This window comes from Erythrolamprus reginae, chromosome 13 (assembly GCF_031021105.1).
Source record: "Erythrolamprus reginae isolate rEryReg1 chromosome 13, rEryReg1.hap1, whole genome shotgun sequence".
Taxonomy (NCBI): domain Eukaryota; kingdom Metazoa; phylum Chordata; class Lepidosauria; order Squamata; family Dipsadidae; genus Erythrolamprus; species Erythrolamprus reginae.
In genome coordinates, this window is record NC_091962.1 from 1,279,297 (window position 1) to 1,301,754 (window position 22,458).

A 22,458-nucleotide genomic window follows, 5' to 3' on the forward strand; every position below is an offset into this window, starting at 1 on the left:
CCTTGCAAGGCAGAGAATTAACCTCTAGGCCACCAGATCTGATCCCTTCAGCTATGTACCAGGGAGGGGCTATATGTTTTTTCTGTTGGATCACCCTGGTATATTTAAGGAACGTCACAGCTCCTTTTTGCCTCTAGGGCCAACCCAGGGCCATTTCAAGGCAGTTCATTTATTGATAGCCAACAAACTATGTTTTTTATGTATCACATGTATTTGCTGAATTTTTAAAAAAATTTGGGCCTAGAGGCAAAAAGGAGCTGTGACGTTCCTTCAATATATCAGGGTGATCCAACAGAAAAAACATATGTATATACTAGGGTCTAACAGGAATTTGAAAGCTAAGTCCAGGTCTAGGCTTTACCGTTTCAGATTTTGGGGAGTAGGGTTTTAACTGGCTGGCACAAACGCTCCTGGTTACCTGAATAGGCACTGAATGAGATTTGGGACCTTGTTTTTTCAAGGAACGATTGCAGCATCCGTACAGATACAGGTTAACGATTTGAGTGCAATTGGCAACCGGCATAGATTTAGGACATCTGGAGGTGGTGGGATTCAGCAGGTTCTGACCGGTTCTGGAGAACCAATAGCGGAAATTTTGAGTAGTTTTGAGAATCCGTAAATACCACCTCTGTGGTATTAACCCCTATTTTATTCTCTGCCTCTCAGCTGATCAGTGGAAATAGGGATTTTGCAGCATACAAATCTAATAAATAAATAAAATAAATAAATAAATAAATCCTTCCCCTGCCACGCCCACCAAGACACACCCACCAAGACACACCACACCAAGACACGCCCACAAAACCGGTCGCAAAAAAAAATTGAACCCCACCACGTCACGTAATTCCCCATGTGTAACCTTCCCAGTTGCCTCCTGATAAGCAAAAACACTGGAGGAAGTCAGGTTCGCTTAAGGAACGCAGTGATTCGCTTAACGACTGCAGTGATTCACTTAGCAAACAGGGGGCAGGGAAAACAAAGTTGCAAAATTGACAATGAGCCTCTTGCTTAGCAACCAAAAATTGGGGGGACCTATTGCGACCGTGAATCTGAGACAACTTACTGCTCGACTTGGTTCGTTTAGCGACTGTTCAAAGTTATAAAGTCCCTGAAAAAAAGCGACTTACGACCATTTTTCACTCTTCATGAGTGCAACAATCGCTACCGGTGTGCCGTTCTTTACTGTACCGGTATCAACCCGCTACCGCAGGTGACCAAGGCAAAGAAAATCCAACACTGGAGACTTTCAAAGGGAGATTGGACTGCCATCTGTCTGAAAATGGTATAGGGACTCCTGCTTGAGTAGAGGGTTGGACTAGATGACCTACAACGCCCCTTCCAACTCTAATAATCTTTTTTTTAAAGCCATTATATTTCAAGGCTTAATATCAAGAAAAGTGTGTGGGTTTTTTTAAATTATTATTATCCTTGGTATGCCCATTAAAAAAATATAGAAGGCCATTTATGTGGACCATAGTTCCTTTCACACACCTTGTGTCAATTTGTAAAGCTTGCGGAAATATCACCAGGAACACACCGTTTGCACACACACACAAAATGCACCTTGCCTCAGTCAATTCATCCCCCCCAAGATTCTTCTTTGCACAGTTTCTTTCTTTTTTTTGTTTCTGTCAAGTTTCTGGTCCTCATGGCTGCAGAACATGAAGCCACAGCAATGCAAACATATCCTTCACACTGGATGTGTCAAGGGTGTGGAATAAGATTCTTTGCTGTGTGGAGAAAATCTGAATAGAGCTTCTTTCTGGACATAGAAACCGTTTTGTTTAGGGACCAGAGTTGGAACGGCATGCTGGGAAAAAAATGGAACTCAGAACTGTGTTTTGCACTTGAGGACCATTGCTGCCTTTTGTCCATGGTCATGGGATCCAAATTCGGAAGCTGGTGACAATTGGTTCATATTTACGGCGGTTTCCATATCCCGGTGTGTTTGTATCTGTCACTTTTGAGACCGTCTTTGACAAGCAAAGTCAACGAGGAAGTCAGATTCACTTAACAACCATGTGACTAAACTTAACAACCGCTGCGATTCACTTTGACAACAGGGGAAGGTTGTAAAATGGAGCAAAAAGGTTGTAAAACTGAGCAAAACTCACTTAACAACGGTGTTGCTTAGCAACGGATATTTTCAGCCCAATAGTAACTTGAGGATTATACATAATGCCTTTGTAAAAATAAAAAATATAAAAAATACAACAAATCGTGAATGTAACTTTTGCAAAGCCACGAATGGGGACATGAACCCCTTTTTGAATGTCCTGTGGACAGGACACCACCACTGCTACGGTATTACTACTACTGCTACTACTACGACTACTATTATCCTAATTTTTTTTATAAAAGAAAATAAATCTTGGACGAGGATCCCGGGGGGAAAAATAATATCACAAATTTTGCAGCGTTTTCGGAATCTACTCCTGGCCACTTTGGATTGGAAGGACGGGCGAATGGCAGGAGTCTATCAAAAGCTTTTGAGAGCATTTTAGAGCAAACCAGATTTGGACGTGGCTTGGGGGTGGCTCTAATCACTGAACCTCACTACCTTTTTTTTTTTTAAAGGGAAGTTTAAATGGGGGGGGTGAAAAGCATGGGGTGAGAAGCCTTGTGCCGAAGCCATTTTACATAAGGGGGGTCAGGAGAGGGAAATCATTTTGTTTTCGAAAAAGATGCCAGCGTAACGTTTGACCGCAAACTAATGTAACCTTCCCAGCCGCCTTTTTCGGAGTGGACCCGTCATTGCAGAAAAGGAACAACAGCTGAGAGGCAAATTAGAGCAGCATATTTTGAAGAGCAGGGTGGAGAGGACACAACCAGAAACTAACTTAGGCTGTTGCCTCTTCATATATACGGTACATACATATATATATATATACATACAGTGATACTTTGTCTTACAAACTTAATTGGTTCCGGGACAAGGTTTGTAAGTTGAAAAGTTTGTAAGACGAAACAATGTTTCCCACAGGAATCAATGGAAAAGCGATTAATGCATGCAAGCCCAAAATTCACCCCTTTTGCCAGCAGAAGTGCCCATTTTTGCACTGCTGGGATTCCCCTGAGGCTCCCCTCCATGGGAAACCCCACCTCCGGATTTCCGTGTTTTTGTGATGCTGCAGAGGAATCCCAGCAGGGGTATCCCAGCATCGCAAAAATTAGCGCTTTGCTGGCAATGGAAGTCCGGAGGTGGGGTTTCCTAGCGTAGGGAGCATCAGTGAAATTGCAGCATCGCAAAAGCACAGAAGTCCTCGAAACCCCACCTCCGGACCCCTGTGTTTTTGCGATGCTGCGATTTCACTGAGGCTCCCCTCGCAGGGAAACCCTACCTCTGGACTTCCGTTGCTAGCGAAGTGCCCGTTTTTGTGCTGCTGCTATTCCCATGATGGGATTCCCGTGCAGCATCACAAAAACATTGAAGTCCGGAGGTGGGGTTTCCCATCGAGGGGAGCCTCAGAGGCATCCCAGCAGCGCAAAAACGGGTGGTTCACTGGCAACGGAAGTCCAGAGGCAGGGCATCCCAGCGGCGGTGGAGGGTTCGTAAGGTGAAAATAGTTTGTAAGAAGAGGCAAAAAAATCTTAAACCCTGGGTTTGTATCTCGAAAAGTTTGCATGACGAGGCGTTTGTAAGACGAGGTATCACTGTATATACATATATATATATATATATATACATATACATATACATATACATATACATATATATATACTGTGTGTGTGTGTGTATATATATATATATATATATATATATATATATGTTAAAATGTTTTCATAGTAAGGAAGGGTGTGGCTAGCTGATGAGGCCAGAACAAGGCCGAAATGGGACCATCCTAGTCTCCCTTAATTTTAAAATTCCAGCTAAAAAAACATTTGACATATATATATATATATATATATATATATATATATATATATATATATATACACACACACACACACACACACACACACACACACACACACAATATTACACGGGGCAAAACCCCGAACTCAGAACAATCTACATACATACATACATACATACATACATACATACATACATACAAACACACTGCTCAAAAAAATAAAGGGAATAAAAAATAAACTTCTGTGAAATCAAACTGAAGCAACACTGATTGACAGTCAATTTCACACACTGTTGTGCAAATGGAATAGTTGTAAATCAAACTGTCCACTTAGTAAGCAACACTGAATGACAATCAATTTCACACGCTGTTGTTGCACATTCAACTTTGAACAGAACAAAGTATTCAATGAGAATATTTCATTCATTCATATCTAGGATGTGTTATTTGAGTGTTTCCTTTATTTTTTTGAGCAGTGTGTGTATGTGTGTTTATATACTATGTATATATATATATATATACACGTAGGGATATATATATCCCTATCTTCTCTCTCTCTCACTCTCTCTCACTCTCTCTCTCTCTCTCTCTGTCTATCTATCTATCTATCTATCTATCTATCTATCTATCTATCTATCTATCTATGAAGACGCAATAGCTATCGCGATCTCCTGAACATTTAAAATTTATTTAAAACTATTAATAAATTTTAAACTTTCCAGAGATTGCGATGGCTGTTGCCTCTTCATTTATAAATATACCTGGAACTCGCATTTTTAGGGCAGTTCTTGAGATAGATAGATAGATAGATAGATAGATAGATAGATAGATAGATAGATAGATAGATAGACAGACAGACAGACAGACAGACAGACAGACAGACAGACAGACAGACAGACAGACAGACAGACAGACAGACAGACAGACAGACAGACAGACAGACAGACAGACAGACAGACAGACAGACAGATACTGTAGACATACAGACAGACAGAGAGATAGAGATAGAGATACATACATACAGGGCTGGGCTACTACCTGGATGCGGAGAAACGCAGTGGGGTAGCGAAAATGGAGCTCCACCCCAGAGCACCCAATTTGCACTGAAAGATGTTAAAGAAAATACAGGGCATCCTGCATAAACCACACCTACAGTGTGGTAGTAAAAAATTTGGTAGCCCTTCACTGCATATATCTATATATGTATTTGTTTTCATAGATTTTCAGGGTATAGATATGTAGGTCTTGGTGTATTCGGGTCTTCTCTATCAATCTTAGGAAAAGACCCGAATATGCCAAAATCTACACACACATACACAAACACACATATGCCAAACCTCTGCAGAGTTTGCAAGCTGAGAAGTGGGGAGAGGAAATTTTATTTATGTATTTATTAGATTTGTATGCCGCCCCTCTCCGAAGACTGCAAAGAGGACCACTAAGGAAGAAAAATAAAAAGGAACATTCCACCAAAGACCCAAGAAACAAAACAGGCAAAAACCTACATGCAAAAATAAAATAAAATAAGAATTGCACAGGGAACGTTGGTGGTGGGGGGAATGGATACAGAACATCCTTGTCTTACGGCCCCAATGGAGCGCAAAATTTCCACTGCTGAGAAAGGCAGCTGCTAAGCAGATTCCGTCCCACTTTAGGATTTTTCTCACCACTGTTGTTAAGTGAATCAATCACAAGCAGTTGTTAAACTTAGTAGTATGGTTGTTAAGTGAATCGGGCTTCTCCCATGGGCTTTGCTTGTGAGAAGGTTGCAAAAGGGAAACCATGTGACCCCAGGGCACTACAACCACCATACACAAACGTCCGAATTTTGATCATGGGGATGCTTGCTAAGGTTGTGCGAAAAATAGTTGCAAGTTGCTTTTTCGCTGCTGTTGTCACTTTGATTCAGCACCTGGTGGCGCCCGGTTCGGCCCAGTTCTGCAAACGGATAGCCGCTGGCGGCAGGAGGCTCCGCCCATCCGCCCAGGACTGTTCTGCACATGCACAGAAGCATCACCCAAGCGTGCACGCGAACCGGTAGCGACGGGTCTTAGAATGCACTGCTGCTGAGTGGTGACTAAATGAATGGCTGTAAGTCAGGGACTGCCTGTATTGGTGGGAGGAAATGCAAGAAATAACTCAAAGAGAGGAAAATTTAGACTGGGATAGAATAGAATAGATAATAGAATAGATAACAGAATAGAGTTGGAATAGAATAGAAATGAGAAGAGAAGAGGAAGAGGAAAAGAATGGAATAGAATAGAATAGAATATAGAATGGAATAGAAATTAGAAGAGAAGAGAAGGGAAGGGAAATAGAATGTAATAGGAATAGAAATAAGAAGAGAAGGGAAGGGAAGAGAAATAGAATGGAATGGAATGGAATGGAATAGGAATAAGACGAGAAGGGAAGGGAAATAGAATGTACAGTAATAGGAATAGAAATAAGAAGAGAAGGGAAGGGAAGGGAAATATAATGTAATAGGAATAGAAATAAGAAGAGAAGGGAAGGGAAGAGAAATAGAATGGAATGGAATAGGAATAGAAATAAGACGAGAAGGGAAGGGAAATAGAATGGAATGGAATGGAATAGGAATAGAAATAAGAAGAGAAGGGAAGGGAAGAGAAATAGAATGGGATGGAATGGACTAGAATAGAATAAAATAGAATAGAATAGAATATAGAATGGAATAGAAATAGAAATAGAAATAAGAAGAGAAACAGAAATAGAAATAAGAATAGAATGGAATGGAATGGAATATAGAATGGAATAGAAATAGAAATAGAAATAAGAAGAGAAACAGAAATAGAAATAAGAATAGAATGGAATGGAATAGAATATAGAATGGAATAGAAATAGAAATAGAAATAAGAAGAGAAACAGAAATAGAAATAAGAATAGAATGGAATGGAATGGAATATAGAATGGAATAGAAATAGAAATAAGAATAGAAATAAGAATAGAATAGAATAGAATATATAAATATGGAATGGAATGGAATAGGTGGAGTGGAATGGAATGGAATAGAGTAGAGAATACAGACTAGACTAGACTAGGCTAGATTAGTCTTGCAACCTTATCAATAATACAAAAAATAAAACAAAAATACACAATCTGGTTCTAGGATAAAATAAATGGGAACGTGATGCAATGAATCATAGATATCGTGATAATAATACAAGCAGGCAGCCATCAGATAAGTGAATCTCCCTGGCAAGACACCCTAATTAGTCTGGTCCTTATCTCAAGTGCCTTAATTAAAAACTCAGCACTTCTGTTTATATTACCATACATTACAATAATGAGGAGCCCCCCCAAAAATGAGAGAAGCAAGAGAGGGATTTTTTAGACTAGCCTTCCAGAGGTGCTGGCATATGAGATGGCTGGCTCCTAGATGTCATAAATGAAAATAAATAAATAACTTGTTGCAAAGGAACCACTTTTGGAGGGAGGGGGCTTTTCTGCTCCTCTTTTTGTACAGGTTGGAAGATGAGAAGAGGAGAGAAGAGAAAAAATGGAATGGAATTGAATGGAATGGATGGAGTAGAGTGGAGTGGAATGGAATGGAATAGAATTCTTTATTGGCCAAGTGTGATAGGACACACAAGGAGTTTGTCTCTGGTACAGATGCTCTCAGTGTACATAAAAGAAAAGTGACATTTGTCAAGAATCATGAGGTTAAAAAACACGAAAGGACTATCGTAGGGTTCAAATAAGCAATCAGGAAACAATCAATACGAGTATAAATTATCATAAATCGTCTTAAATCATCTTTAAAAGCCCCCTGCATGGAAAAAAACAATATGTTAGTGTTGCTCTTTCACATTTTGGTCCAACGTGCCACAGTGGCTCCAACAGCGCACACCAGAAGGCCTCGCCAAAGCTGAAAACAACAACTAAAATAAAATGAAAGACAAACGGGCTGAAAAACAGCAATCATTCCCTATAATTCTACTGCATAGTGCAATACCAATGCAATTTCAGGGGTTTTTTAAAAATTCAATTAATAATAATAATAATAATAATAATAATATTCAATTAATAATATTCAAATAATAATAATAATAATAATAATAATATTTATTAGATTTGTATGCCGCCCCTAGAATGCAAAGGATTTTATTTTTATAGAGGTTTTTTAAATAGTTTTCTTATGAATAATGTAGACTGAAAATGTCCTTTAATTTTGTTCTATGAATGCAATGACAATAAAAGTAAAATAAGTTTAAGCGGTGTAGGGTTTCTTGCCTAAACAAGGGGTTGGACTAGAAGACCTCCAAGGTCCCTTCCAACTCTTGTTATTCTGTTCTGTTCTAAAGCGTCCAGTTTCTGTCCTCTCCTTATGGGTCAAAACTCGGCGGCCAGGCCTCCTGGCGCCAACCCTCAATTTTATCATTTTGGAACAAAGGATGAGCCCTCATCATTCCCTTCTCTCTCTCTCTGGGGCAGAGCTGGACCGAATGAAAAGAACGGGAGAGGGGGGGGGTGTTTGTGGGAACAGGCCGGAGGCGTCTGCCCGTCCATCCCGTCCAGGCCTCCCCCGCCCCTCATTTCATGGGCAGCCATTCCGACCGAGTGGAAAGCCGAAAACCTGGCAACGTCCCTCCGTGCCAACCAGCCCAGAGAAGCAAAATGCAAGACAAGCAGGCAGCGCATTAAAACACCGAAACATTCCATTTTTCAACCCCATTTTTGTGGCATCAGCAGAAAGTGGCAATGGAGTTCAGGCCCTGAGCTCGGAGAGAGTGTCAGGCAGCTTCCAGGCCCAGCGGTGAGAAACTGGGCTGCAGAAAGTGGTGGTGGTGGTAAAAACACCAGTTTCTTCCAGTTTGCTCCAGTTAAAAATAAAAATAACACAGGTCTACAAAATATATATATATATATTTGCAATCATCGCAGTTGACTTTGTTCTTTTCTGAATCATTTTTTTGTTCTGATTTCAAAAACGTATATAGTTTTTCTGTAGCCAGTATAGCTTCCATTATTATCATTAATAATAATAACAATAATAATAATAATAATAATAATAATAATAATAATAATTTATTAGACTTGTATGCCACCCCTCTCTGAAGACTCGTAGCGGCTCACAACACATTACCAAGCACAAATCTAATATTAAAAACAGTTATAAAATCCATTATAAAACAGTCATACCATCCAATTAAACCAAACATAAAATGAAACAGCTAAGGGTCAGTTATGTCCCCCAAGCCTGGTGGCATAGGTGGGTTTTCAGTAATTTGCAAAAGGCAAGGAGGGTGGGGGCAGTCCTGATCTCCAGGGGGAGTTGATTCCAGAGGGCCGGGGCTACCACAGAGAAGGCTTTTCTCCTGGGGCCCGCCAGACAACATTGTTTTGTCGACGGGACCCGGAGAAGGCCAACTCTGTGGGACCTAATCAGTCGCTGGGATTCATGCGGCAGAAGGCGGTCCCGAAGGTAAAGTATAAAGTATAAGACATATACTGGTGACATTAAGAAAACAGTAATGACCACATACTGTACATTGAAAATGTAGAAATAACATAATAACAAAAATGCTTCTATATCAGAAACGTTGTGTGATAGAACATATTTTTGGAATCAGCACATCAAACTCCACGAAACAGACATGTTACCTTTGCTGATTATTTTTTGTGTGTGTTGATAATTATTATTTGTAATAAAAATAATAAAATAATTATTATTTATTTAGCGCATGGCTGGTTCAAAGAGGGCAATTTCCCAGGTAGAAAATGTAGAAAATGCGGAAAAACAGGAAATGGAGAGCAATTTTTTCCAGGCGAGAAAGAGCTGAGTCAATCGGGACTCCCGCATCCATAATCCCCAGCCAACTGCCTTCCTTGGCCAAAGAGCTAAGGACACCAGATTGGGGGGAAAAATAAAACAAAACCTTTCCGTTCCAATCTGCCTATTGCGCTGCCGTAAATATTTAGGGTGCCACCGCCCCATTTCAAATAACGCCCCAACCTCATCACTTACACACCCACCCATTCCGTGAAAGTATCTCCCCTCCACACACACCCTTTATTCTTCTTGGAAGAGGTCTTGGCAAACCCACAATAGCCGACCCTGCAGAGTAGGCCCAATCTATTGCAAACTTATCTTTACAGGCCAAAAAACGTCCCCCCAAAACCTGTCCCATCCTGAATAGGAGGTGAACCACAGATTGGAAAAAGAGAGAGAGAATTTTAAAAACCACATTTTGACATTCCAGCAAAAACAAAAGACAAAACCTGGATTCCGTTTGCCCGACATGCTAATCTAAGTTAAAAGACAGTCAACTTAAAAATAATTCCTTTAGTAACGTTAAAAGTGGCACTGAAAAAAAGTGACCTACGACCGGTTTTTCACACTTAACGATGGTGGCAGCAACTCTACAGACCCCATGAACAAACATCGAACGCTTAGCTAGTATTTAGGATGGCTGCGGTGTGCCGGATCCCCATTTTGCAACCGTCCAACAAAAAAAAACCCGATGGGGAAAAGCCAGATTCACTGGAACGAACGTGTGGCTAATTTAGCCACTTAACAGGGAGTCGCAGAGCAAATACAGCGATGGGCGAATGGGGGCAAGGCTCGGGTCATCATTGTCTCGCTTAGCGACGTCAATTTTGGGGGTCTGAGTTTGAAGCCATCCCGAATTCCAGGCGTTGTCGGAATCTGGCTTATTCCCACGAAACAAGGGCAGAATTGGACGAGCTGGAAGCCCATTCCAGTTAACATTGTGCGACTGGGTGTTCGAACGCTTCCGTTACAATTGTGTGAATCCGACTTGCTTTCAGGAGCTGCCCCTTCCTCCAGAACACTCATCCCTACACACACTTGCAAGGGGGTCTCCCTGTCTGCAGCTGGACGGCCCCAACCCCCACTTTTCTCCTGAACATAAAACCACATAGATTCTGCAAAAGCAAGGCCATCCAAAAATTCAGCAAAAAAAACAGGTGATACATATATATATATATATATTACCCCTTTTCCTTTTTCCTTTTCATTATCAGCAAAAATATGTGTGTGTGTATATATATATATATATCACATGTTTTTTGCTGAATTTGAAAATTAAGGGATTTATATAGATTGTAGATATCCAATCTATGTAGATATAGATCTATATGTAGATTGTTCTGAGTTCGGGTTGTTCCCCGTGTTATATTTTGAGTGCCTTTGCGGCGTTTTGGCGAAATCACATTTGCCACCATCAGGCTGAAGTTATTGGCTTCGTGCTGCTTTGAATATGGTTTGCTTGCAAACAAACAAAAATATGGTTTCGGTTGCAAACAAACCATGTTCAAAGCAGCACGAAGCCGATAATTCCAGCCTGATGATGGCGAATGTGATTTCGCCGAAACATCGCCAAGACACTCAAAATATTACATGGGGAAAAACCCGAACTCACAACAACCTACATGCATATACCCGTGAAAATCTACGAATATAAATATTCATAGATTTTCACACACACATACAGAGAGAAAGAGAGAGAACACGCACATCTAGTGGCAGGGAGTTCCAAGGCCTAACTTTGTGCTGGAGGCACTGTAAGCACTTCTATGATGACCACACCAAGCTAGAGCCTTACTGGACTATACCAGCCTGTGCAGATAATAAGATTCCTATTGGCTGGGTTCACACAGCACTTTGGCTAAAAATTCTGTTTGGGGAGATTGTGAAAGGAGAGGAGAGGTGGAAGGGACCTTGGAGGTCTTCTAGTCCAGCCCCCTGCACAATCAGGAGAACTTATATAATCTCAGACAGTCATTCAATCTCTTCTTTAAAAAAATCCTCCAGTGATGGAACACCCACGATTTCTGGTGGCGAGCGGTTCCACTGGTTAATTGTCCTCTCCTTAATTCCAGCTTGCTTCTCTCTTCGATGAGTTTCCATCCCATCGTTTCTTGTCCTACCTATTGGCGATTTTGGAAAAATAAATTGATCCCCCCCCCCTCTGTCTATTACGTTGCCGCCCCCCCCATCGTTCTTCTTTTCTTTTCTAGTTTTTACACTGCAGCTCTGGCTGTTTGCTTGCAGCCAACGGCCCCCCCCCCTCTAAATTACATCAATAAAAATAGATAAATGGAAATAAACCCAGCCAGGGTGGATCCTGTTAAACTCTGGGAGGGGCCCAACAGTTTATGCAATCCTGGCCTTATTTTTCTCCCTTTCCTTTCCTTTCCTTTCCTTTCCTTTCTTTTCCGTTCCTTTCCTTCTTTCCTTCCTTTCCTTCTTTCCTTTCCTTTCCTTCTTTCCTTTCCTTTCCTTCTTTCCTTTCCTTTCTCCTTCCCTTCCATTTTTGTTTTCCCTTCCTAAATTTTCCTTTCCTTTCTTTTCATTTATTTTGAAAACCTTTTTATAATTTACAAGTAATTTCTTTAAAGACAGAAATACAGCCATACTTTTAGTAATCCTGCACTGTTACATAAGAATATTTCATACTGTATCTATTTATCATCACGGTACTCTTACATAAAGCTTATTACTTTAATATAATTAAACATTTCTCCTTCCCTTCTTCCCTTCTTTTTTTTTCTTTCCTCCCTTCCTTCCTCTTTCTTCCTTTCTTTCCATTGTTACAAAAGAATATTTCATATCTATTTATCATCACGGTACTCTTACATAAACCTTATTACATTAATATATTGTTATACATTTCTCCTTTCCTTCACTTCCCTTCTTTCTTTTTTCTTTCTTTCCTTCCTTCCTTCCTCTTTTTTTCTTCCTTTCTTTCCATTGCTACAAAAAAATATTTCATATCTATTTATCATCATGGTACTCTTACATAAACCTTATTACTTTAATATATAGTTATACATTTCTCCTTTCCTTTCCTTCCCTTCTTTCCTTCTTTCTGTCCATCTTTCCTTCCTTCCTTCCTTCCTTCCTTCCTTCCTTCCTTCCTTCCTTCCTTCCTTCCTTCCTTCCTTGTTCCTTTCTTTCTCTCCTTCCTTTGGGTTTGTGTGAATCCGCTCTGGCTATGCCCGCCTTTCTTAGGGATTCCCTGGGCTTCCGCTCTCCCCCACCCCACCCCTGCCCTCCCTCTCCCTCCCCCTAGATCCCAGCCCCCTCCTCCTCCCTCCCCAGCCCTTTCTTCGGATGGGCTGGGCCTTTCCCCTCCTGGCTTTCGTCAGTCTTTCCACCCAGCGCATTCCAGAGGGCTGGCGGGGGCCCAAAGGCGGGGAGTGGGGGGGGGGAGAGGTGGGGAGGGGAGGGGGCCAGCAGCGCCTGCCCCGACCGCAATCCACACAGTTTGCCAATAAGCAAAAGGAAGAAGGGATGAAAAAAAAAAGAAACCGCAAAAAGGCTACATAACCAGCCAAACAAACTCGCAGAAGAAAAGGCGAAGCGGAGTGACTCCGGGGCGCTGGCTGGCCGGGATTGGGAGGGTTGGGTGGGGTGGGGAAGGGACGGGAAGGGAGGGTGGCGGGTGGGGTGGGGCCGCTGGGCTTCTTCCCACGAGACCGACCGAAGCACCCTTCTCTCTCTCTCTCTCCCAAAAGTGCTTTTTCTTCCATTCTTTCAAGAGGCAAAAAAAACTTTCTTGAGGTTTTTTTTAAAGACGTTTTGCTTCTCATCCAAGAAGCTTTTTCAGCTCTGACCGGATAGTGGGGAATGGAGGATAGGTGGGGAGTGGGGATACTTGTTTCCCTGACAGCTCTCTCTCTCTCTCTTTCTCTTTATTCGCTCTTTTTCTTTCTCCCTGTCTCTTTCTCTCCTTTTTTTCTCTTTCTCTTTCCCCTCCTATCTCTCTCTGTCTCGCTCTCTTTCTTTTTTCTCTTTCTCCTTCTCTTTCTTTCTCTCCCTCTTTCTCCTTTCCTTACTTTCTGTCTCTCTCTCTCTTTCTCTTTTTCTTTCTTTCTTTTCTTTCTTTTTTCTCTATTTCTCTTTCCCCCCTCTCTGTCTCTGTCTGTCTTTCTTTTTCTCTCTTTCTTTCTCTCTCTTTCCCTCATTTTCCTTTTCTTCTTTCTCTCTCTCTCTTTCTTTCTTTCTTCCTCCCCCTCCGTCCTTGTTCCCAAGCGAAGTCGGAGTGGACTTTCAAGCCCCTTGGAGCGCCTCCCCTCCTTCTCCGGCCCTTCGGACGCAGCTACCAACCCTGCGGCCGCCCCATGTTCCGCCACGCCGGGGCGAAGGCTAACTCGGAGCCGCGCCCTGTTATTCCCGAGGCGCACACGCGGAAAAAGAACGCCAGTCCCGAGAAAGAGAGAGCAGAGGGGTCCTCGTTTTCGGGGAAAGCCCCCGGGGCGTGCTCCCACCCAACCACCCACGTCCGCCTTTCCTTTTGGGAACGCCAAGGCGCGCGCGCGAGAGAGAAACACTTCCACCTGAAGCGGAGTGACTCCGGATTAAAACCAACGCCTTGAGCTCGCCACATCAGCCCCGGGCCTACGCGCCTCCAACTTTTCTCCCGCACGGGTCCATCCCGAGGGTCGTGCAACCCGCCTCCCTCCCCAAGGAACCCCCCCCCCCCCCTGCATGGAAGGGTTGGGAGGACTTTGGCGCTTGCTTTCCAAATGGAGCTGGAGGGGATCGTGTCCTTTGCACACACCCGCCAAAGGCTGGGGGGGTTCAGTGAGTGGGTGGGGGTCACATCCAGCATCTATGGCAAAGGGGGGGCGCGATTGCACCCCCCTTAATTTCTGTCCGCCGTCCCAAAATTGGTGGGAAGACGGGACCAGTCAATAGCCCGAAGCCCCTTCTCCCAGCAATGCGCTCCTGTGCCAAACCTCCCCAATTCCTTCCACGCGGGGGCGGCTGGAGAGACCCGTCCGGACCGGACAGGGCGGCGCCCGTGGGGGGGGGGGGCAGGAGGGAGGGGTCGCCCCCTTTTCTGCAGTGGGAGGAATCGACTTCTCAATGGGGGGGTCTCCAAGTTGGTGCCCGCTTGGTGCCTTGCAGCCGCGCGCAACTTTGGAGAACTTTTGGGAAGGGTCCCCCAGCAGCACCACTGAAGGGGTGCAAGGGGGCTCTGCACCCCCCCCCCCCTTTAGACGCGCCCCCCCGGTTCTCCCTCACCTGTCGGTCCGGGGCTCCTTCAGCTGCCCAGCACGGCCATTCCAGGCGCCGTCCCGGTGCGACGCCCCAGAGACCCCCGACCCCGGTTTCCTGGATTCCTGGTGGCGGTGACCGAGCCCTGACCAGCGGGCTCCGGACCGAGCCCTGCCGCGGGAACGAAGCGAGTGGGGCGCTCCCCGCCCGGCTGCGGCTCTTGTAACTCGGCCCGGGATGGGTGTGACTCTACGGGCTGCCCTCGTCGGGGAAAGGGAGGGGAGGGGAGGGGAAGAGAGGGCCGGGAGGACACAGAAGGGAAGGAAGGAAAAATAGGGAGGGAAGGAAGGGAAAGACGGAGGGGAAGAGGGAGGGGAAGGAAACAGGAAGAAGAGATAGGTTGGAATGAAGGAAAGAAGGAGGGAAAGAAGGAGAAAGGGGAAGGAAGGGAAGGGAAAGAGGGAGGGGGAAAAGGAAGGAAGGAGAGATAGGTTGATTGGAGTGAAGGAAGAAAAGGGGGAAGGGGAAGAGGGAGGGAAGGAAAGAAGGAAAAAGGGAGGGGAAGAAGGAAGGAAGGAGAGATAGGTTGGTTGGAATGAAGGAGGGGAAGGAGGAAGGAAGGAAAGGAAGAAGAAGCAGGGAAGGAAGGGAGGGAGGGAAAAGGAGGGGAAGAAAAGATAGGTTGGTTGGTTTGAAGGAAGGAAGGAGAAAGGGAAAGAAAAGGAAGGAAAGAAGGAAGGAAGGAAAAGAGGGAGGGAAGGAGAAATAGGTTGGTTGGAGTGAAGGAAGGAAGGAAGGAAAGAAGGAAAGGGAAGGGAAGGAAAGGAAAGAGGCAGGGAGGGAGGGAAGGTAGGAAAAGAGGGAGGAGGTAGGTTGCTTAGAATGCAAGAAGGAAGGAAGGAGAAAGGGGAAGTGAAGGAAGGGAGAAAGGAAAGAAGAAAGGAAAGGAATCAAAACTGACTCTGAGCCACTCGAGTTACGTCCAAGGGCCACAAATAATTCCAGTGAAAACCACTGCAAAACCAAAGCTGGGAGCAGACCAAAGCAAAGCCGCATAGAGGAGGGGTCCCTGGCCAGAAGACTTTTTCCAAGTGCCCCCCTGGCAGCATTGGAGAAATGCCTGGAATTTAGGGCTCATTCGGACAAAAGGCCAGGAATGCTAAAGCGATGTTTCCCAACTTTGGCCACTTGAAGACATTTGTACTTCAACTCCCAGAATTCCCCAGTCAGCATTTGCTGGCTGGGGAATTCTGGGAGTTGAAGCCCAAATATCTTCAAGTGGCCAAGCTTGGGAAACACTGTGCTAAAGCACCATCTGTATAGTAGCTGAATCCAATTATTATTATTATTATTATTATTATTATTATTATTATTATTATTATTATCATCATCATCATCATAATCATTATCATTATTATTTTATTTTCATCATCCATCATTGTCATCGTTATTATTATTATTATTATTTATTATTATTGTTATTATCATCATCATCATTATCATTATTTTATTTTCATCATCATCTTCATCATTGTCATTGTTGTTATTATTATTATTATTATTATTATTATTATTATTATTATTAAGAAGGTTTTTTAAATTTATAATACTGTTAAAAACCAGACATGCATACAATAATACAACATAATATAGGCACATTACAGAATATAAAAGATAATAATGATAATGATAATAATAATAATAATAATAATAATAATAATAATAATTTATTAGATTTGTATGCCGCCCCTCTCCGAGGACTTGGAGGTACATTATCCAGGATTCCTATTCCTATTCATCATTCCTTTTTCTATTCGTTTTTCCCATTATCAGTCCAAATTTTCTGTTCATTTTTAGAACTTCCCAATGTTATCACTTAGCTCCTAATTTTCGGTTTTCCTTTTTCTCCATCCAGTGAATACAATTTATCCCAGGTTTTGGAATAATAGTCTGTCTCCAATTTGCCCTTCAATTCTAGCGAATCCAATTTCTCTGCAGCTATTCCCAACTCTGGATTCTGTCTACCCATGGGAAAGTTTTCCAGGAGCCAGAGATTAACAGATTTAACAGAGTTGGAAGGGACCTTGGAGGTCATCTAGTCCAACCCTCACCCCACCCAAGAAGGAGACCCGACACCATTTTTGACAGATGGCAGTCCATCTCCTCTTGAAAGCCTCCAGGGATGAAATAAAAGATTAGCAGAGTTACAAGGGACCTTGGAGGTCATCTAGTCCAACCCTTCAACCCAAGCAGGAGACCCTACACCATTTCTGACCAATGGCAGTCCAATCTTGAAAGCCTCCAGCGATGAAATAACAGATAAACAGAGTTGGAACCATACTGTGTTCAGTTCTGGAGACCTCACCTACAAAAAGATATGGATAAAACTGAACGGGTCCAAAGACGGGCTACAAGAATGGTGGAAGGTCTCAAGCATAAAACTTACCAGGAAAAGCTTCATGGACTCAATCTGTATAGTCTGGACTCTGGAGGACAGAGGGGAAAAGGGGGGGACATGATCGAAACATTTAAATATATTAAAGGGTTAAATAAGGTCCAGGAGGGAAGTGTTTTTAATAGGAAAGTGAACACAAGAACAAGGGGACACAATCTGAAGTTAGTTGGGGGAAAGATCAAAAGCAACGTGAGGAAATATTATTTCACTGAAAGAGTAGTAGATCCTTGGAACAAACGTCCAGCAGACGTGGTTGGTAAATCCACAGTAACTGAATTTAAACATGCCTGGGATAAACATAGATCCAGCCTAAGACAAAATGCAGAAAATAGTATAAGGGCAGACTAGATGGACCATGAGGTCTTTTTCTGCCGTCAGACTTTTATTTATTTATTTATTTATTTATTTATTTAGTTAGTTAGTTAGTTAGTTAGTTAGTTAGTTAGTTAGTTAGTTATTGTATTTATATGCCACTCACTCCAAAAAGGATTCTGAGCAGCTAACAATAAATGCAACAATAAAAACAGTTAAAATCTAATCATAAAAATCAATAATAACAATAATATAAAAAACATACATACTTACAATCAGCCTAATTCCAGGTCTGCCGGAAAAGCCAGGTCTCAATGGCTTTCCAGAAGACTGGTTGGGTGGAGATAATGCTGATCTCTGGAGGCAGTTGATTCCAAAGGGTCAGAGCCACCACAAAGAAGGCTCTTCCCCGAGGTCCCGCCAGCCAACATTGTTTGGCGGACTGGACCTGGAGAAGGTTGACTCTGTGGGCCCTTACTGGCTGCAGCGAGATATGAGGGAAGAGGCAGTCCCGTAATTAGTGTGGCCCGGAGCCATTTAAGGCTTTAAAGGTGATAACCTACACCTTGAATTGCGTTTGGAGACCGACTGGCAACCGATGCAGCTCGAGTAGAGATGGAGTAATATGGGCGTACCTTATTCCACCTGTTATTACACGTGCTGCTGCATTCTGTAGCAGGTAAAGTCTCCGAATGCTCTTCAAGGGTAGCTCCATATAGAGCCCATTGCACTAGTCAAGACGGGAGGTGATTATTATTATTATTATTATTATTATTATTATTATTATTATTAATTAGATTTGTATGCTGCCCCTCTCCGGGGCGTGAGTGACTGTGTGGAGCGCCTCCTGATCAAGGTAGGGCTACAACTGGATTTGAGGGGTTGCGCGCACCCCAGAACACGAATAGACTTAATAACCACGTTCCTTGAATGGCGTGAGCACCCCGGGGGAATAGCTGTCTGGCTTGGCTTATGATTGATTTGTGATCTTCTATATTGTGACCTTTTTACAAGCAAGTCAATGGGAAAACCTGATTCCCCTAGCAACCTAGTAACAATTATTATTATTATTATTATTATTATTATTATTATTATTATGTCAGTACAACACAGCAAACGAGATCACTATGCTGGATTTCGTATTTCATCACCAGTCGGACGCTTCACAAGCACCTAGGACTGCGTTGTTATTATTATTATTATTATTATTATTATTATTAATATTAATATTTATTAGATTTTTATGCCGCCCCTCTCCAAGGACTCGGAGCGGCTCACAACAATTAAACATCATATACAAATCCAATGTTAAAAACAGTTTTAAAAGGCCCCTATTAAAAGCAGTCATACAACCCAAACATACCATACATAAAGTCAAGGCAGCTGAGCATATAGCAATTCCTCCATGCCTGGCGACATAGAGGAGTTTTCAAAAGTTTGCGAAAGGCAGTGGGGGCAGTCCTAATCTCCAGGGGGAGCTGATTCCAGAGGGCTGGGGCTGCCACAGAGAAGGCCCTTCCCCTGGGTCCCGCCAGACGGCATTGTTTCGTCGACGGGAGCCAGAGAAGGCCAACTCTGTGGGACCTAATCGGTCGCTGGGATTTGTGCGGCAGCAGGCGGTCCCGGAGATATTCTGATAACAATACAGTGATTCACTTAACAACTGTGGCAAAAAAAGGTCATGCAATGGGCCCAAACTCACTAAATAACTGTCTTGCTCAGCAACAAAAATTCGGGGTATTATTGTGGTCTTCCATCCAAGCCCTAAATGATCCAAACTTGCTTTCCTGTTGGAGCTCAATCCACTTGAGCTCAACTGTTCCAAAGCAGCGTGAGATGCCACTTCTGCAATGCCAAACTGGGACACGGGGCTAACCAGCCTGGGGAACTCATTACCACTAGATGCGAACCTCCCATCTGAGGGATTGTGCACACCTAGAACATGAATGAACTTAATAACCATGTTCCTTGAATGGCGTGACCACCCGGAGAATAGCTGGCTGGCTTGGCTTAGGATCAATTGGATTGATAGTATTTTTTGTCCCGCCTTTATTACTTGAGAAGTCACTCAAAGTGATGGACATGTCAGCTAATATTCCTTCTTCCTCCTATTTTCTGTACAACGACAACCACCACCTTGTGAGCTGGGTTGTGGTGAGAGAAAGAGACCAGCTCAAAGTCGCCCAGCCGGCTTTCAGAGATAAACTAGAATTCACTGTCTCCGGGTGATTGGCCAAAAGTCATCCAACCAATTTTCATGCCTAAGGAGGGACTAGAACTCCCAGTCACCTGGTGATTGGTCCAAAGTTGCCCAACCAACTTTCGTGCTTAGGGAGGGACTAGAACTCCCAGTCTCCTGGTAATTGGCCCAAAGTCACCCAGCTGACCTTCCTGCCTAAGTCAGGACTAGAATTCACCATCTCCTGGTGATTGGCTCAAAGTCACTCAGACAACCTTCGCGCCTAAGGTGGGACTAGAACTCACAGGCTCCTGCTGATTGGCCCAGAGTGACCCAGCTAGCTTTTGTGTCTAAGGCGAGACTAGAACTCATCTCCTGGTTTCTAGCTCAGTACCCTAACCGCCATATCAAATTGGTTCTGTTGTGCATCCGTCCGTCCCATGGCTGGTGGGGGAATTCTGGGAGTTGAAGTCCACAAGCGGCATAGTTGCCAAGGTTGAGACCTCTGGCAGGCAAGCGGGTTTGTTTACCAACCAGGAGATTAAACCCCGGGCTTCGAAGAAAGACACCAGGAAGCCTTGCTCTGTGTTAATCGCTTCTCTCCCTCCTGTCACCCGTCCGCCACACACTTGGAGATCTGAAATCTCGTGGCAAGGAGTTCCACGCATTATCGAACAAACGTAGGGGGATAATTTGTCCCATTATCTCGCTGCGGTTAGTAGATTTGCATGAGATCTTGTGATTTCCCACACAAATTAAAAGCACTCAGTGCCAGGAGATTTTATCCAAGGGAGAAGCGCTGAGATTTTCAAGAATTTATTTTATTTTTTTAAAAATGTAGTGGGGAAAATTGTAAGGTTGGACCTGCGTGTCAACTTTGGAATGGATGTTGATTTTTGATTAGTTCACAGAAGTAACCTGGCAACTTTCTTGGTACGGTTACCAAAAAAAAAAAGCGATATCAATTAACAATGCTTCGCTTAGTGACTGTTCAAAGTTTTTCATACTTATGACCATAACAGCGTGCTGAAAGGTCGCATGATCAAACTTCAGCAGCCTGGTAACTGGCTGAGATTTATGGCAGTCGCATTGTCCCGGGGTCACGTGATCCTCTATTGTGACCTTCTCACAAGCAAGTGAATTATTCACTTAACAAACGAGTAACAACTGTGGGAATTCAATTAACAACTCTGGCAAAAAAGGTCTATTCTATTCCATTCCATTCCATTCCATTCCATTCCATTCTATTCTACTCTACTCTACTCTACTCTATTCTATTCTATTCTATTCTATTCTATTCTATTCTATTCTATTCTGCAATGGGCCGAAACTCATTTAACAACTAATTTTGGGTACGATTGTGCTCAAGACGTAATTGTGCTATCTTCTTTGGATATTCTCAGATTTCGTTGTGGTCTTCCATCCAAGCCCTAAATGGTCCAAACCTGCTTTCCCGTTGGGAGCTCAATCCAGTTGAGCTCAACTACTCCAAAGCAGCGTGAGATGCCACTTCTTCAATGCCAAACTGGGACATGGGGCTAAGCAGCCTGTGGAACTCATTACCACTTAGATGCAAACCACACACATCCTTGAAGTTGGAAAATATAAAGAGGGCAGTGAAAATATTTACTAACCCCTTGCATCCTGGACACAAACGGCTTCAACTCCTACCCTCAAAACGACGCTATAGAGCATTGCAAACCAAGACAACAGTTTTTCCCCAGAACACCATCACTCTGCTAAACAAATAATTCCCTCAACACTGTCAAACTATTTACTAAGGCTGCACTACTATTAATCTTCTCATCGGTCCCATCACCACGTCTCCTCCCATTAATGGCTGAATGACTGTAACTTTGTGGCTTGTATCCTTCTAATTTATATTGACTGGTTCCTAATATGATTGGGCTGCTTAATTGTACCCAGACTGTCATTAAGTGTTGTACCTCATGATTCTTGATTAACTTTTATTTTATTTTATGTACACTGAGAGCATCTTCACCAAAGACAAATTCCTTGTGTGTCCAATCACACTTGGCCAATAAAGAATTCTATTCTATTCTATTCTATTCCTATTCCTATTCTATTCTATTCTATTTACTCTACTCTATTCTATTTTTATTCGTATTTATTTTCTATTCTGTTCTATTGGTATTCATATTTATTTTCTATTCTATTCGTATTCGTATTCGTAATCGTATTTGTATTCATATTTGTATTCGTATTTATTTTCTGTTGCTATTCCTATTCTATTCTGTTCTAAAATAGAGCCATGTCAGTAATTTTTTTAAAAAAAACAAATTAAATTAAAACGTACCACGTCTCTGCAAACAACAAGAAGAAGAAGAAAAGGAAAGTTATTACAAAAGCCAGCGGAAGGTTGTACGGCCTGGAAGTTTGTGATATCAGCTGTTGATATGAAAAGGTGTTTCCCCCAATGGGTCAAACAGAAAGTTTAACTGTAGGAAATGGGACTGCGCGGAGGAGATGTCCAGACCACAAGGTTTCCTGTGGGTTGTGACAGGCCTCCACAACTCCCTGGAGATGAAAACAGGTTTCTTTCTTTCTTTCTTCCTTCCTTCCTTCCTTCCTCCCTCTTTCTTTCTTTCTTGCTTCCTTCCTTCCTTCCTGTCTCCCTCTTTCTTTCTTTCTTTCTTTCTTCCTTCCTTCC

The 22,458-nt window shown here is 42.9% G+C and overlaps 1 protein-coding gene across 1 annotated transcript in view; it reads right to left on the minus strand.

Annotated features, from left to right (window-relative positions):
• AHNAK (AHNAK nucleoprotein) overlaps positions 1 to 15,038 on the minus strand; it is a 107,287-nt gene extending 92,249 nt beyond the window's left edge. Inside the window, exon 1 of the mRNA XM_070766530.1 lies at positions 14,869 to 15,038. The gene's annotated coding sequence lies outside the window, so the exon portion shown is untranslated. The remainder of the gene's footprint in view (positions 1 to 14,868) is intronic.
• Between the last annotated feature and the right edge of the window lie 7,420 nt (positions 15,039 to 22,458).